Source organism: Cupressus sempervirens, chromosome 6, assembly GCF_028749045.1.
Source record: "Cupressus sempervirens isolate cs-2001-9-10 chromosome 6, ASM2874904v1, whole genome shotgun sequence".
Lineage (NCBI taxonomy): Eukaryota > Viridiplantae > Streptophyta > Pinopsida > Cupressales > Cupressaceae > Cupressus > Cupressus sempervirens.
In genome coordinates, this window is record NC_143123.1 from 261,118,125 (window position 1) to 261,136,446 (window position 18,322).

Genomic DNA, 18,322 nt, shown 5'->3' on the forward strand with positions numbered 1-18,322 from the left:
CCAAGATATATACCTACTAGGCTTGGAATAATGGAATTCTTGTAGCATGTCATCATAATGGACAAGGAATATCTAGGCCCTAAGTTGCACAATGGAACCTTCCTATGTAGATGTTTTAAGATTAGCGGCTTTAGAATTGGGAAGGAAGCCATTGACCAAATTCATGAATATTTGAGACATTATAATTTGTCTTCTGCTCCAAAGAGAATATATGATCTCAAGAATAAGAAACTACACTCTCCCTTAAAAAAAAGAATTGCCTCAAGAGGACATAATTAGAAATAATTTGATTGGAAGTGATGTAGAGGAAAGATTGAGAAAAATTAAAGATATTCAAAGGGTAGAGAGGGTGTTGAGGAAGAGTGACCCTGATTTTAAAGGTTTTTTCTTAGAAGTTGCTTACCCTTTCAAAACAGAAAGCTATTGCAAAATTACTGTCATATTATGTCTCAAATGCTACGAGACCCATTAGGAGAAGAAGACAGAGTAAACCCAAATTCTCCTAAGCCAAATGTAGTTCTAGAAGAAACAAATGATCAACCTAAAACATCTACATGGGTAGAAAAAGGAAATAAGAGGCATAAAAGTATTCATATGCTTGAGAATATTAAGGAAAGGACTCTGCAATTGATTCCTGGCAAGAGAAAAAAAAAATTCAGACATGAGGGAAAGTTTCTTAGAAGAAAGGGTCAAGGTAGCTGAAAGTTCCTTAACAAACTTGCAATGGACTGCAACAAGGTTGGATAATAGGATCATTCAGGGAGAGATATTTTTAGAAGATGATGAATTTATAAACTCAAAATAATTTATAAGTTTTCGTACAAGGTTAAGAAAAGTGAACTGACATTAACATTGAAGCTAGGGGAATCATCGGAAAAGACCAAAGAGCTAATTGAGAAACTAATAGCATATGATCCTGATAGTGAGTGAAGCAAGAGATCTTGTACAAAGGATTGGTATGCTTACTAGTGCTTGGACGGGACTAGGAACAACATTTGTGTTGGATCATATAAGAAGGCGAGAAAAATAATTTTCCTATGAAGCTTTTGGTACATAAGGTTTACAAAGAGGCTTTGGTTTTAATATTGACAATAAGACATTGGTTGTGTAGAGATTTTCTCCTAAAAAAAATAAGCCCTGATCAATGAATGTACATGATACAACTCAGGGCAGTGCAATAATATGGACATTGGATTCAACCACTGGTAGTCAAATCTTAGGTGCTTTGAAACACTTCTCTTTCATGAATGAGGCTAAGGTTGGACAGATTGAAGATCAACTTTCTCAAACATTTAGAGCATATATTGATACCAAAAAATTGTATGAAGATGAGCTCAAGAAGAGCTATGTGTTAGAATAGAGGGTGAAAGAGTTGGAGGGAAGAGTACAAGAATTAGAAGGAGAAACTGTGTCTTTGAAGGGGTAGCTCAAAGATCAAGAGGAAAGTAGAATTGAGATGAGGTCTAAAGAGTTAGAGAAAAAAATGAGTACATGGCTCCCATAACAAAAGACAAGGCATTTGGGAATGAACATGCAATTGTTGTGGTGGAGACTGAAGCTCCAAGTCAGGATGATCAACTAAAAGTTGACGTACTAAAGGAAATTCTATACCATAGATTGGAAATATTGAAGATAATATCTAAGCAAGTTCATATTGTTTTCATCTCCTTGCAAAGTACAAAATATGTGTGCAATGAAGCTCTAACATGGATCTCCCCTATTTTTACTCAATGGGGCCCATACATCCAATTCTTTGATAGGTTGATTATTTTGATGGCTAAAAAGCTTGAGTTGTCTAACAAAATCTTCATAGTAAAAGAGGCCTTAGAAATGGTGAAAGAATTGATTGATTTCTTTACAACCAAGTCACAAGTAATCCAAGGTAAAGTGAAGATAATGAATGAAGGCATTGATATTTTTATTCCCCCCATTTTTTATAATGAAAATAAGTTGAAGGATGGCCAAGAGTGGTCAACATTCTTTGATCACATCATGACATTGGAAAAGGTTGCAACCATTTTTTATGTTTATGTTGATGACAACTTCTTCTATGATCTGATTGATTCTTTGTTCAAAATTGAAGTGGATATGAACATGTTTGTAACAGAATCAAAGGCCATCACAAATGCTAGATGTAACAAGTATGTTAATGATCTAGAAGTTGTTCAAGGTACTGAGTGACCAACTAAAAGAGAATTTTATGTGGGGGAAGCAGTTGGTGAAATCAAAGCCTTGCCCATGAGAAGTAGTTAGAAGACAATTGATGAAGGAAAATAAAAGACAAAATAGAGGAAGGATAGGAATCATATCATGGTATCTTGCCTTTCCATTTACTTGGTACATATACATTTGCACTAAAAAGACTGTACCTGAACATCAAGATGCCAACCGCCAAGTTTTGAGCTACTTCCCAAATTAGTTAGTTGCCAAGAATATTTGTAAAATAATTTTTTGTCTTCCTTGTAACTAATTTTTGAGTCATGTGATGACATGTGTCTTCTCGTATCTGAAGCTTGTTGCAATCCATATTCTATAAAAGGATTTCCAATATTGGGAAGAAGGGTTTGAATTCTAACTATGTGATGAATATTATCGTTTTGAGTTGGTCCATTATTTTGTGTTAAGTCTTGAAGTCTTTAAACTTTTTTTTTGTAGAAGTTTGGAGTTAATGAAAGGATGATTTTAGTCTCTTATTTTGTCTAAGTCTCTTATCAGAAATATGTATCATTCTCAAAGAGATTAATATCAAGGAATATTGCAAGACATACGTGTCTCAAAATTTTGTATCCATTTTCATGCTTTTATGATTTTGAGAATGAATGCACAAGTTTCATTTTATTCAAATGCAATTTAAATTAGTTGTATATCATTTCAGTTTTTCTTTTAGTTCAAGGAATTAAGTAAATTCTTATGTGGAATGATAGGGTCATTTAAGGTATGAGAGGGATATGATAAGTATAGAATTTGGAGGTCAACAGTTGATACATTTATTTGCAAGTTAATTAAATAGATCTATTAATATTGACTAATATGACTCTATTGTGATAATGGATTAAGACACTGGCAATTTAGTTGAAGATTCAAGAAAATCAATCTTAGCTTAGCATAAATCAAATTTTACAAATTAAAATCATTAAATATTGTTGTCAAAATGGGATATAAATTTGGTCATCACTTATTGCAATAATTTATCAAGTTTGTTACTCGCTAATATAAATTTGTCATTAAAACTGTAATTACAAGAAGTTTCAAGGCCGAATATGATGTAAAGGGTTTGTAATAGAAAGTAATGCATAAGAAGTGTCAAATTGTTAGGGTGACCATCCTTTGTTTAGCAGAGCCTAAAGAGTAGAAAGCATCATTGCTTTGTTAAGTTGGTCCAGACTCCAATAGGATGTTCTAGGTATGGGAAGTAGCTAACCCTAGATGCCATCTTATTTTTTTTCTTTATGGTATTATTAAATATGTTAAATTGGAAACCAACAAAAATGGTGATCCCTCTAGAGAGTACTTGTTGAGCTGTCATTTTACATGATGCTTAATGATAGGAATACTTTCAAACTCCTCTCTTGAAAAGCTAATCTAGGATCAACTCCAAGGTTCCGGGCAATCTTGCAATGTACTAGAATCTGCTCAATTGAAGATAAATGTGTTTGTTCATGAGGAGGCCTTTGCTAGTCCAAACCAATTTCAAATAAGATATTTGATCTATTGTTTTGAAAAGTAACCACAAAAGAGATATATTTTTTGGTATTTTTTGTTTCATGATGAATGCAATTTATTGATGCAACTATATGAATTCTTATTTTAACCAGGTGTTAGCAAAGAAAATAACAAAGATAAGGTAACAAGAGATTAAAGAAAATAACTTGAAAGGGAAATTCCTAGTGGACATAAACCATGGTAACAACATGTCTGCAAGTTAAAACATCAAAAAGATCAGGTAGGAAACCAATGAAAATAGGAGCAACGCTTCCTCAATTCCACTGATGCAATCATCAATGAGAGCTCACTAATAAATGAAATATATTTTATTTCTCGTCGAATCACAAGGCCATGGAAAGTGTGCTCATGCAAGACAAGAAGCTATGCAGGAATAATACGTGATATTTTCTCCAACTCAGTACATCAGTGAAATTTGTTAACATGAGGCAACACCAAAACTAAAAGGTCACACAATCAAATCAACACAACAAAACCATTGGCTCCATTATTATTCATGAACATGCATTCACAAAATAAAACACTCCAACAAGAATAACTACAATTAGAATGAAAAAACCAATAGCATATATTATCGCATCAAAATAGCAGTCTAGAGTACGTATTATATCCATGTATTTATAAGAAATCATCTCGTCTTTTTTTGTGTTGAGAGTGAGAGCTCTTAAAATGCAAAGACATGCTAAAAACTAATAAAAAAAACCTAATTATATACAAATTGACTCTCTAAATGGTGCTAAGTAGGACTCCACCCTTGTTTATATTAATTAATGGGTGCATGAGCTTTTACATGACTTCAAAACAATGAAAGAAGAAGTAGATAAGAAGAAGAAAGCTGCAAGAGGATCTGAGAGTCAATGGAGACTCTAAAAATGGAAGCTTGACCTTCTCTAGGTGTTTCTAGGAGTTGAACTGTCATCAAAATGTGTTTCTAGTGCATGGAATGCTCTAAATTAGGAACTAGCAGTTAACTATTGGTGTACTATTACTTCTTCAAATTATAGGCCCACCTATGTGAATAGTGCACTTACGCACCTTATACACCTTGATAGCAGATTCCAAAAATTCAAAATTTTCCCAAGTGTCAAAAATGAATTTCTAGCATTTTGGTTTTTTCCTTCCTTTTCCCAAAGAAATGTCTAGATGTTTATTCTTGAATTTCTCTATGATCTCTTCTACTTGGGTAGATTCTAGAAAATCCAAAGCTTCATACTTATCTTTAACTATTTTTCAGTAGTTGTTAGAGTAATTATTTGTTCGCACTTATTAATTAAATCACTTTGATTTAATTAATTAAGTTGCCTATTACTCTAGTTTGCTTAAGCTATATTGTAGGTGCATATAATTAATATTTTATTAATTATATTGTGCAACCCTAGCTTTTTTAGGCTTTAGGTTACCCTTTTCAGGTTTCGATCTCCTTTATAAGGATTGATCTTTTTGTATTTTTTATTATGAAGATTCGTTGAATAATATTTTCTTCGTCTGAGTTTTTCAGATCAAAACCTTGCCTCTTTTTGTCTTTTTCTTCTCCGTGACAGGTTTTCTGCATGCAGGTTTTCTTGGGCTTCATGGATTTGTTGTGCACTTTTGCTCAAATACTACATGGTATCAAAGCCAAACCTGATGTAGCTTGTTTGGTGTTTCAAGGAAAAGGGAGAACAAGGGTTTGGCAGATTCGATCTAGTGTTTTTTCGAGCTTTTTCTAAAAAAATAGAGGGGTCACTAATTTTCAGAGCAGTTTGAGGCCAAACAGACCTCACGGATGGATTCAGAAGGTGTCAAAACCCCCATTTTGATATAAAATTTGTTCGATTTGGACAACATTGATCTGGGAGGCAAAAAAAATTTGCCGTATAGGGCCGTACGGGCTCTGCACGCAATCTAAGACGCGAAATTGTTAAAAAAATCACAAAAAAATTACACTGCGGTAGTTTTTTCACCGTGGCGGTTAATTAACCGCAGCGAAGCCGCTAGCGGTCATCGCTGCCGGCCACCACTAGCGATTACCGTTGGCAATCTGCCAGCGGCTCCGCCGGCGGCCACCACTACTGCTCTGCCCCGCGGCGGCCCACCAGCCTCCCGCCGCTCGGTCGCCACTCCACCGGCGGTGGAGAGTTTTTTTTGTTTTTTTTTTTTTTAATAAATTTATTTTTAAAAAAAAAAAAATTCATGCATTCCGGAGGCCCTAGTGGTTTTTTCTCCATAACTTGAGCATACGGACGTATTTTTTCAATCCAAAAAATGCATTAGAAAGTTGGTTCCAAAAAGGAGATGCTGGTATAGGTCTTTTTGGGTTTTGATGCAGTTTGGTTGCCTATTTTGATAGTCAAAGCCGGATGTTCTATTTTGCACTCCAGGAGGCGTATCTTGAGCATCCGATCTCCGATTTTGGACTTCTTTATATCGCTAGAAAGCTCTTTCTGTGCTCTTTCTAGTGATGCTGGTTGTTGTTCTAGACACATTCTATTCAGTGTTTTGTGTTTTAGCATTCTAGTGGATATCCTGTTTGTTTTAGGTCCGAGGATCGATTTTGTTGCTTCAGATGCTTCGTTTTGGGTTCTACCTTCTGTTGTTTCAGCCTTATATTTTTTTTAATCATTTTTTATATTCATTGTAAGCATCTTTATGCAATGCACTGAGATAAAGTGCCACTCTTGTGTTTCGGGATCCTTTTCATCATTGTGATTCGTTGTACTCGCACTATTTTATAAAGTGCCATGGGGGGGTTAGTTGTTTGCCGCTTATAGGCCCTCTTTCTCTTTTGCCTCATGCAATGTCGATGACACGTGCCTTTATTGGTGTCTATACCTCACTCTCAATGTGTCTAGTTCTTGTGTTGTAGGAGATTTTTTGGCCCACCTTTTCAGTTGCCTATCACCTCACCTGCATTAAGGGGGGGTTATATTGTTGTTCTATGTTTCTTTGGTTGATGGTTCGTTGGTGTGAGCTATGTATTTAGTACCTGATCCTACATACTAGGCGATTGCAGTGGTTGGCTACCTATGCATTTCGGTGAGATGGATCATCTAGCATATAGACACGCTCGGTTTGTGCCTTCTATTTCCATGGAGGTTCTACAAATCAGCATTTTGACAGAGTTTTGCGGTTCTTCATGCTTCAGTGATTCTCTTTTGATCTCTCTTTGTTCCTTCTTCTAGAACATTCTTTGCTATCTCTTTTTGGAGTAGGGTTTTTCCCATGTGGTTTTCTTTATTTCTCCTCTTTATAGAGATTTTGTTGTGATTGGGTACCTGATAAGGCCTTGATGCCGGGACCCAATTCTGCTTTCATAAGCTGTGCTAAGTTAGCTTACCTCACGAGCTTCACTTAAGGGGGGGTGTTAGAGTAATTATTTGTTCGCACTTATTAATTAAATCATATTGATTTAATTAATTAAGTTGCCTATTACTCTAGTTTGCTTAAGCTATCTTGTAGGTGCATATAATTAATATTTTATTAATTATATTGTGCAACCCTAGCTTTTTTACGCTTTAGGTTACCCTTTTCGAGTTTCAATCTCCTTTATAAGGATTCATCTCTTTGTATTTTTTATTATGAAGATCCGTTGAATAATGTTTTCTTCATCTGAGTTTTTCAGATCAAACCCTTGCCTCTTCTTGTCTTTTTCTTCTCCATGATAGGTTTTCTGCATGCCGGTTTTCTTGGGCTTCGTGGATTTGTTGTGCACTTTTGCTCAAATCCTACAGTAGTAACTAACCTCCATATGAGATTTTGCAAAATCCTCAAGTTTAGTGTCCAGTTCCAACAATACCTCTTCAGTCTTAAATGCTTGCTTGATATCTTCTATTGGAAGTATAAGAGGAGTAAATGAGAGGGGAGGGTTGAATTAGTTACTACAAAAATAAATTCCAGATCCCTTAGATGTTAGTACAAAATGCAAACAGATAACTAAATATTGCTGAAGATCGGTAAACACATAGAATGTTGTAACTTGGTAATAACTAGATTAGCTTGGTAAATGATTAACATATAAACCTTTAGATGTTATCTATGATTACCATTACTTTAACTTAGTTGCAAACACATAAAGAAAATAGCCTAAACACATTTGACACCAGGATTTAATGTGGAAACACAATTTGGAAAAAACCACCAATAGCAACTAGTTACTGATTTTTACTCTTCTGAAGTGAGCCCTATTAGGAACCAACCTTGTTAAAGGTTACAAAACACACTGTTAGGTGTGACCCTTTTAAATGATTTAATCACCTTGTTAGGAATGGCTTGGTTAGAGGTCTTGAGAATAATTCAATGGAATTGCCACCTTGTTAGAGGATTTGCAAATAGTTGTTAAGCCAACTCTATTATGAGATTTAGATCACTGCTACAATGGTTAGAGAGTAACAATGAGATGGCTTGATTTGACTACAACCAATTTTCTAATTTCAAATCTATATTCTTGCTTGTACTTGATCCTTCTTGATCAAATATGGCTTTGCTGCACCACAAAGATATTTTGTTTATCCTTCAAATTTGCTTCCTCTGCTCATCAATAGATCTTCAATTACATCACCATAATTTGTACATTCTCTTGCACACCTTTTTTTTTTTTACACATTTTGAAGTCACAACTTGACCTTATAATTATATCTTCCACTTTTTCAAATTGGCTCAAATACAACTTAGAACAATCAATATTCATCACCTTAATCAATTGGAATCAATTTAAGCAAAATAAGAAAATCCTTTGTTAGCCAACCTTGCTTGGTAGAAACTAACTCTGGAATGATTTCCTTCATTAACCAATCAGAAGCTCGGTTAACACTGCAAACTTACAAAAATCTTTTGGCAACTAAGTGAGATCGTTTAGCACTAGTTTCATCCAAGTGTCCTTCGTTACACAAGTGAGCTCAGTTAACACTCACTTTCTGTAACTTTTCCTTCGACACTCGAGTGAACTCTTTAGATAGTACCTTCTGAACTAGGAAAACATAGGAATGCTCGATAGACACTGAGAACTGTCAAATTTGTGTAACATCAAAGACAACACACATTTAATCAATTGTATCCAACAATCTCCCTCTTTGGCATTGATGGCAACACAACATTTCATAGCATATTGAAATTTTGGATTTGAAAACTCCCTTTGTCAGTATGAGCTCTTCCTTTCACTGAATTCTATCTGCAATGGATGTTACCAAGTTCATTGAGAACACCTCCCTCTTTCAGCATACTTCTTCTTTTAGGAGACTTTTCCCTCTCTGGTTTCTAACTTTATTCTAGTTCCAAAAAAAATTTCTTAGAGATATGATAGTAAACTTCTCCCTCTTTGACAACACATGCTAAAGATAATAACTCTATAAATACCAATGTGACTTAAATATTGATTCATTTTCAATATGCCCTTGCTAATTCTACATCAACTGATTGATCTTCAATGGGTTCTAGTTGATGCATTTACTAAACTTTATTTAGTGAATTTTAGATAGGGGAATGACCCCTAGCTTACCTCTTAGATACAAAAATGCATCCTTAGGTAATGGCTTGGTGAATATGTCTACAATATGTTCCTTTGTATTCATATATTCCAATATAACTTATCTTGCACCAACTCTCTTAAGAAGTGATACTTTATAGCAACGTGATTTGTTTTGGAATGCATTACTAGATTCTTTGATATGTTGATTGCACTAGTGTTATAAGTATATGACAACTGGATCTTTGATCTCTACCTTCGTTCCTTCCAATAGTTGTTTGAACCAAACAATGTTAGAACAATCGACTACTATTGCTACATATTCTACCTTTGTTGTGGATATAGATGTACAATTTTGCTTCTTGCTTGTCCAATAAACTAGTCTTTTACCAAGAAAGAATGCTCCACCACTGGTGCTTTTTTTGTCATCAAGACTTCCTGCCCAATCAGTATCAGCAAATACTTTCAAGTTCATATTGCCTCCAAGTTTGTACCATAAACCATAATATTTAGTACCTTTTAGATACCTCATGATTCTCTTGATTTCCATCATGTGGTTTTCCTTGGGATTTTCTGAGAATCTTGCTACTATTCCAACTACTAGAGCAATATCAGGCCTTGTGTGTACTACATACTACAATTTTCCAATCATTGATCTGTAAGTGGTCTTATCTACTTCTTTGGAATTGTCATTTTTGGAAAGCTTATGTCTAGCAAACATAGGTGCTCCAACTGGTCTTGAATCTTCCATTCCAAATTTCTTCAGTATCTCCTAGATATACTTAGATTGAGTGATGTAGATACCATTCTTGTTCTGTTATATTTGCAATCCAACAAAGAATTTTATTTCACCAAACATGGACATCTCAAATTCTTTACTCATTTCTTTTGAGAATGCTTTGCATAAATCATCATTTCCTGTAAATAGATTGTCATCAACAAATTTTTCTACTAACACAATCTTCTTATCTAGTCCTTCTTTGATATATAGACTATTGTTATCATTAGTTCATTGAAAACCAATCTATACCAACTAATTATGAAGTCTTTAATACCAAGCTCTGGGAGCTTGCTTGAGACCATATAATGCTTTGTGTAGTTTGCAAACCATGTCTCTTTTGCTAGGATCTACAAAACTTTCTGGTTGCTCAATGTAAACTTCTCCATCAAGAATTCTATTCAATAATGTAGATTTAACATCCATTTGATATACTTTAAATCCTCTATGTGCTACATATGCTAGTAAAGTTCTAACACCTTCAAGTCTTGCTATGGGAGCAAAAGTCTCTCCATAATCAATACCTTCTTCTTGAGAATAATCTTTGCACACCAATCTTGCTTTGCTCCTTGATACGTTTCCATCTTCATTCAACTTATTTCTAAATACCCATTTTGTACCAATTACATTTTTATCCTTGGGTCTAGGAACAGGAGTCCAAGTTTTGTTCTTTTCTATTTGTTCTATCTCTTCATTCATTGCTTCAATCCAACTTTCATAATTTGGGGCATCTTTAACACTTCTAGGTTCAAATTCAGCAAGTAAACATCTAAATTTTAATTTTCTTCTTGTCATTGTTTCATCTGATTTGTCTCTAATGATCTAATCAAGTGCATGATGTCTTCTAACATATCTTTCTAATACAGGCTCCTTGATCTCTAAGTGAGTTCCATCATCTTCTTCTTGAATGTCAGTTTCAAGCTCGGGTCCTTTTGTCTATGACTCAGGTCCATCAAGCTTGATTTGAACTAGCTTGGTAGCCTCTAATTGTGACTCGAGTCCTTGCAACTTGGGTTGCACTATCTGCAACTCGATAGCTATTGGAGTTTATAGGGATTCGAGAGTTAAAGCTTCTATTCTTTCAGATAGATTTGGCAAAGTATCAGGTTCATAATAAACAATTTTTTTGTAGTCTTCAGGTTCCTTATTGCTTTCTTCTTCACTCTTTTCTGCAAATTCATCGATTCTAACATGTGTGCTTTCTATGATTTTGTGAGTAGATATTTTTAAACATCTGTATGCTTTACTTCTACAGGAGTATCCTAGAAATATGCCTTCATCACCTTTTACATCAAATTTTCCTTTTCTAGATTCTTTCTGTATGTAACATTTGCTGCCAAATACTTTCAAGTAACTTACATTAGTTTTGTAGCCATGCCATAGCTAATAAGGTGTCTTGTTTGAATATTTCTTCAACTAAACTCTATTCAAGGTATAAACTGCAATGATGATAGCTTCCTTCTAGTATTTGAGAGCAACGTTCTTTTCAATCATCAAGGTTCTTGCATAGTCCATGATACATCTATTTCTTCTTTTTGATATACCATTCTGTTGTGGTGTACCAGAGGTTAATACTTGTCTTTTGATTCCTCTTTTAGTGTATAAATTATTGAATTCATGGGAGATGAATTCACCACCATTGTTTGATCTTAGGCATTTCAACTTCTTTCTAGTTTCGTTTTTTACTCTTGCTAGATACCACTTGAATTTTTGAAAGGCTTTTGATTTTTCTTTTAGGTACATTATTGTCATCATTCTAGAGTAGTCATCCACAAAGAGAATGAAAAAAATTTCTCCACTATAACTTTCTATTCCAATAGATTCACATAAGTCTATATGAACAATTTCCAAGACTTCTTCTGACTGATAGTCTTTGCTTTTGAAGCTTGTCTTTCCCATCTTACCAATTTGGCAATTCTTGCATAGAAACATGTCAATCTTCTTCAAACTAGGGATACCTCTTACTCTTTTGTGTTTGTTTATCTTAACCAGATTATCAAAGTTCACATGACATAGCCTTTTGTGCCATAACCATCTTTCCTCTATTTGAGCAATAAAACATGAAAAATCACTGAGATCAAGATAAAATAGATTACCTTTTGTTTTCTTGTAGATCCAACTAGATTTCCTTTTCCATCTAGTAGCTTGGCCTGTCCATTCATGAATTCTACCTTGAATCCAATGTTATTCAGCTATGCCACACTTAGTAGATTATGCTTTAGTCCTTCAACCCAATAGGCATTGTCACACACAATTTCTTTAGTCAACAAGATACATCCTTTTCCTTTTATGTTACAAGGTTCATTGTTCCCAAATCTTACACTACCTCCATCATAATATTCCATATGCTCAAAATTTTTTTTGTCACTAGTCATGTGATGTGAGCAACCACTATCAATAATCCATATATCATTTTTTCTAACATGAGAGATAAGTACCATCTTATCTCCTTCATCATCTGATTCATTTTTCACAGTAATATATATCATTTCATCTTCACTGTTATTAGAATCTTTAGCTATGAAACAAGATTTCTTACCTTTTTCCTTGAAGCTCTTGTAGTTCTTGGATTCCTTCTTTTCTTTATGCTTATTGCCTTTCTTTTCATCCTTTTTATCTTTGTTTGGACACCTAGTAGCAATGTGACCAATTTCTTCATAGGAAATGCAAATTAGAGGAACTTTACCTTTGTATTTTCCTCTTCCTTTGGATACTTCCTTAGAAGTAGGACTTCAACAACTTCAAGATCATTGTCTACACTTTCTTCTAATGATCCATCTTCTTCACTTCCTGATTGACTAGATTTTGACCTTTTACCTTTTTCTTTGAGTGAAAGCTTAGCCTTAAATGTAGATTCAATATTCTTTGAAGCAAGAACATAGTTATCATAATTGTCTAATTCAAAAGCTGTTAATCTTCCAACTAGAGCATTCAACCCTATCTTATTAGTTGGATCACATCTCATTTCTTGAATAGTAGGTATTATAATTGCATAGATGGGAAGAAGAGTTCTAAGCACTTTACTTATGACAGCTTTCTCCTTGATGTCTCCTCCAAATGATTTCATTGCACTTACACTAGCCTTGATCCTTTCCACATATTTTTCAATGTTTTCATCTTCTCTCATTCTCATTTGATCAAACTGTATTCTAAGGCTTTCATATTTGGCTCTTATTACATTGTCATCTCCTCCATAGATATCTTTCAATTTGTTCCACATTTCAAAAGCAGTTTTGTAATCTTTTACCTCATCAAATTTAGCATAACTAAGAGCATATGCAATATCAATCATCATGATATTATGATTCTTCTTTTTAGCAATGTCTTCAACTGATAATGTTCTAGTGGGAGTCTTATATCTAGCATCAAGATACTTGCAACTGAATCACTAATGGTAGCCAAATGTAATCTCATAAGTCCTTGCCACGCTGTGAAATTGTCTCTGTTCAACTTGGGAATCTCTCTTTTGTAAGACATCTTGAACTTTAGCTTAGGTCCTTGAAACCTGTTCTGCAAGCACCAAAAGCTCTGATGCCAATTGTTGGAAATATAAGAGGAATAACTAAGAGGGGAGGGGTGAATCAGTTACAGCAAAAATAAATCCTAGATCCCTTGGATGTCAATACAAAATGCAAATAGATAATTGAATACTGCTAAAGCTCGATAAACACATAGAATGTTGTAACTCAGTAATAACTAGATTAGCTCGATAAATGATTAACATATAAACCTTGAGATATTATCTATGATTACCATTACTTTAACTTAGTTGCAAACACATTAAAAAAATAGTATGAACACATTTGACACCAGGATTTAATGTGGAAATCCAATTTGGGGAAAACCACCAATAGCAACTAGTTACTATTTTTCACTCTTCTGAATTGAGCCCTGTTAGGAGCCAACCATATTAAAGGTTACAAAACACATTGTTAGGTGTGACCTTGTTAAAGGATTTAATCACCCTATTAAGAATGGCTTGGTTAGAGGTCTTGAGAATAATTCAATGGAATTGCCACCTTGTTAGAGGATTTGCAAATAGCTATTAAGCCAACTATGTTATGAGATTTAGATCATTGCTACAATGGTTAGAGAGTAACAACGAGATAACTTGATTTGACTGCAACCAATTTGCTGATTTCAAATCTCTATTCTGGCTTGTACTTGATCCTTCTTGATCAAATATGGCTTTGCTGCACCACAAGGATATTCTGCTTATCCTTCAAATTTGCTTCCTCTACTCATCAATAGATCTTCAATTACATCACCATAATTCACACATTCTCTTGCACACCTTTTTTTTTACACACTTTGAAGTCACAGCTTGACCTTATACTTATATCTTCCACTTTTTCAAATTGGTTCAAATACAACTTAGAACAATCAATATTCATCACTTTAGTTAGCTGGAATCAATTTAAGAAAAATAAAAAAATCCTTTGTTAGCTAACCTTGCTTGGTTGAAACTAACTCTGAAATGATTTCCTTCGTTAACCAATTAGAAGCTCGGTTAACACTGCAAACTTACAAAAATATTTTAGTAACTGAGTGAGATCAGTTAGCACTAGTTCCATTAAACTTTCTTTCATTACTCAAGTGATCTTGATTAACACTTTCTTTCTACAACTTTTCGCTCAACGCCTGAGTGAACTTGGTAGACACTACCTTCTAAACTAGGCAAACACAGGAATGCTTAGTAGACACTGAGAACTATCTTCATTGCCCGAGTGAGCTCAGAATATACTAACTAATAAAAATTATCACATTTGTGTAACATTAAAGAAAACACAGAATTAATCAATTTTATCCAACAAACTTCATCAGAGGAAGCATCCTCAAAAGTTTTTTGGAATTGTTAGACTATTGATTGCACTGAATTGAGTTTGGCTTTTGACTCATCTTCAAAAATGTCAAGGCAAGCAACATTGTAGTACTTATCTGCTTCAAAAATCTACTCTTGAATTAGGTCTTTTAACCTTTGAGTATCCTCATGTAGTCCTTCCATGACCTTATTTCCAGCAACTATCTTCTTAATGCAATCTTTGAGCTTATCAATCTCTTTCATTGTATATACCTCCATGAGTGTATGATAAATTTGACCTTTTATTGATGTCAAAAATTTTAGGTCTTTCACCCAAGTATGTACCTCATCCATTAACTCAAAATCTTGGTTCACTATGGACACCAATTTATTCACATTCGACTAAATGTAGTGCAATAGGTTCAAATTGTCATGCATTATATGTATGCCCTTCTCCTCAAAATTTTCACACCATCGCTGATATGCCCCCAAAAATGGATCCATATGTATTGTCCCCTTTTCTTTTCTCTCAAGTGCTACAACAAGATTGATCTCTAGATGATTCAGATCTATTGGGCCTACTATTCCATGCATATAGCATCTCATAAGCTCATTTTGTTTTTGCAATATCAATAGTTTAGACTCATTTTTGTCCAAATGCTTAAACACCTCCTTTATTCCCATAGTAATTAGTACTTTGGTGATGTCTACCATGGGCCTTCCTAATAGGACCTCCTTGATTTGATAATCATTCAGAGTCAAATATTTTGTGTCAGCATGTGGAGGAGCGATGGCTATGTGTGTAAGCAAGTCCTAATCTTGGTTCTTCATAATGAAGGCCAGTGGTTGTGCACCACCCATAGGTGGCTCAAGCTTCTTGATGGATTTTACTAGCTCATCCATTCCTTGCTAAGTAATTACATTCAACTATATCTTCTATCAAACCATGACCTCCCTCTTTAGCCAAGCAGGTGTAGTGCCCATTGGAGACATATATTTGACTAAAGAGGGAGTTTGCACTCTAGGTCCCTTTCCCTTATCATTCCTCTCTAGATTCTTTTCTCGTTGAGAGAGATTACTAGTTTGAGTCTCTATGTTTTCTTGGGCTAAGGTCCCAACCTTGGTATCCCAAGGAGTTTTCTGAGGTTCCTCATGTATTTGCCCCTCCTATGATACTTTATTGGCTTACATTTTTTGGGGCTCTTCTTCCTTTGTTGCCTATTCTTTAGAGTCATTTACAAGAGGAAGTGGTCTTTCTGAGCCTTTTTCTAGGACCAACAAATCCTAAGATGGTAGTGGTGGTAGGCCCAAAGATCCCTGAAGCAGAGATGGTAATTGGTTCCAGTCCTCTCCTAGGGATTGACTCATTGGAGTATCCCATATTTTCTCCTCCACCATCTCGATGCCTACCAACATGAAATCAAAATATGAGAGGTCAAATACATCTGTCTCTTGACCCTCCATGTTTGTAATTCATTATTGTTTCTCATCCTCTAAAGTAGTAACCTGAATAGGTTCTTTTGGAATGGATGGTGGCATTATGGTGGAGCTTCTTCTTCTTTCCTCTTCTGTCACCCTAGCCAAGCAAGTCCTTTGACTCAAGGGGAAATATTCAATTTTTTCCCCTTCTTCTTCTACTTCAGCTTCTGAAATGATTTTGGACACCTATAGATGAGGAGTACTCTTTTTCTTGAATCTTCTCCTACATGACCCTCCCACATTGGACTCAACCCTAGCCTTCTTGGGAACTGAGGGGGAGGCTTCTTCCTCTTGACCTACCGGTGACATCCTATGTTCTTCCTCTTTCTCTGGCTCCTATCCTGGTGGAGGCACCTACTCAGTCTCTTGGACTTGAATTGGGTGCTCATCTTGAGGCTCTTCTTATTTAGGACCTTGTTAGAGTTGGGCCTGAGCTATTTTTTGCTATCCTTGGTTACTCTCTTCCTTTTCACTCCTTTATCTACCTCAAAATACTCAATTTCCTAAACATGTGTATGAACCATTAATGGCCTCACTAGTGATTGAGCCAAGAAAGTTGGTACTATGACCTTCATACCTTTTCCTTTGATAGGTCATGTTGTAGCTTGTAGAGGATATCCTATGGAACTACATCAAGTTTGAAGGGATTCTTGATCCATTCCCTTGTTAGTTGGACTATATGGTAGTCTCTATTGTTGATGTCTACATTCTCATCCCTACCAGTCTCCACATTCATGATTGGCCTATCATAGATTTTATCCTTATTATACAATGGATCCAGGATGTCTTCAATGTCTTTCTTGATAGCCTTGAGCAAGATCTTCATTTTAAAGGCCTTTTCTATGAAATATAGAGTCATTCTACAATAATCCTTTATTTAGATATCATATTCATCTATTGCGTTCATCCAATGGTCTTCCAGTGCATCCTCATGTATGAACTACTTCCCTACCAAATGTTGCACCATCCCAATATTATCAAAGTATGGGCGAGGAGAGTTGTACTCTTCTAAGGGGTACTGATCCTATTCCAAATTGAAGGTCATGGTGCCTTGCTTCTACTTGACCTCAAAAGCACCTATGGTGATTGGCCATACCCATGTCTTCTTGTGTTGTTTCCTTACTCTATCATATGCAGATGTGAGTTTCCTAAAAATCTCCAACAGAATGAGCCTACCTAAAGGATATCTTGGAAGCTTCATTGGGTTCACTTGTGTGCCAACTATCCTTAGGTATGTGAATGTTTTGAACTGAATGTAGTAGGCATCAATCTCTGTGATTCTAGCTGCTACCTCTACTAACATCCTCTTAGCATAATCACTCTCTATGAATTAGATAATTATGACTATAAAGCTATCATTCACTATATTGTATTATTTTCTTTGATCTAAAATCTTCTTCTTTACTAGCTAAGCATATACCACATAAGGCCATGCATTATCATCTTGCATGTTCCTTCTTTTGTAAAGTCCTAGGTAGTCTGTTGTTCTAGCTGCCAACAAGTATAGTGTACACCCAAATATAATATCATGTAGAATTTAGGGTTGGTCTTAATAGCTATTAGTTGTTCATCTAGGTTATTGCTCAACATTGTGGCCCAACCAATTGGCATCTTGGATGTTTGGATGGCTTCTATGAAATGAACCATCCAGATATTAAGATGTCTAGTTCTGGTAGAACCATGACTATACTCAAAAGCACAATGGTTTATCCTACATCATCCTTCATATATCCCCAGGTCATGTCTACCTTACCGACTCTATAGCCCACTAGTGTTATATCAATAAAAAACGATGATTGAATTATCTCTCTAGCTTGCTTCTCATGTTCACAATACCATCTGTGTGCCCCTTAATAGGATATATATACATATTGATTGACTCTAGGCAAGTGGAAGACTTTCTCAATGTTTTGCGGTCAAAGGTCCAGTACTATCTCATCTGTGACACTCTTGACAACCTTCTCTTCAATTATATAGTTTTCTACAAGAGCCATGATAAGTTTTGAAGACTACACAGAAGTAGGATGTGACCCTACATTTACTAACCTTGATCGGATAAGTGCTGACACCATCATGGATCTCTCTCTTGGCTTATTGTAAA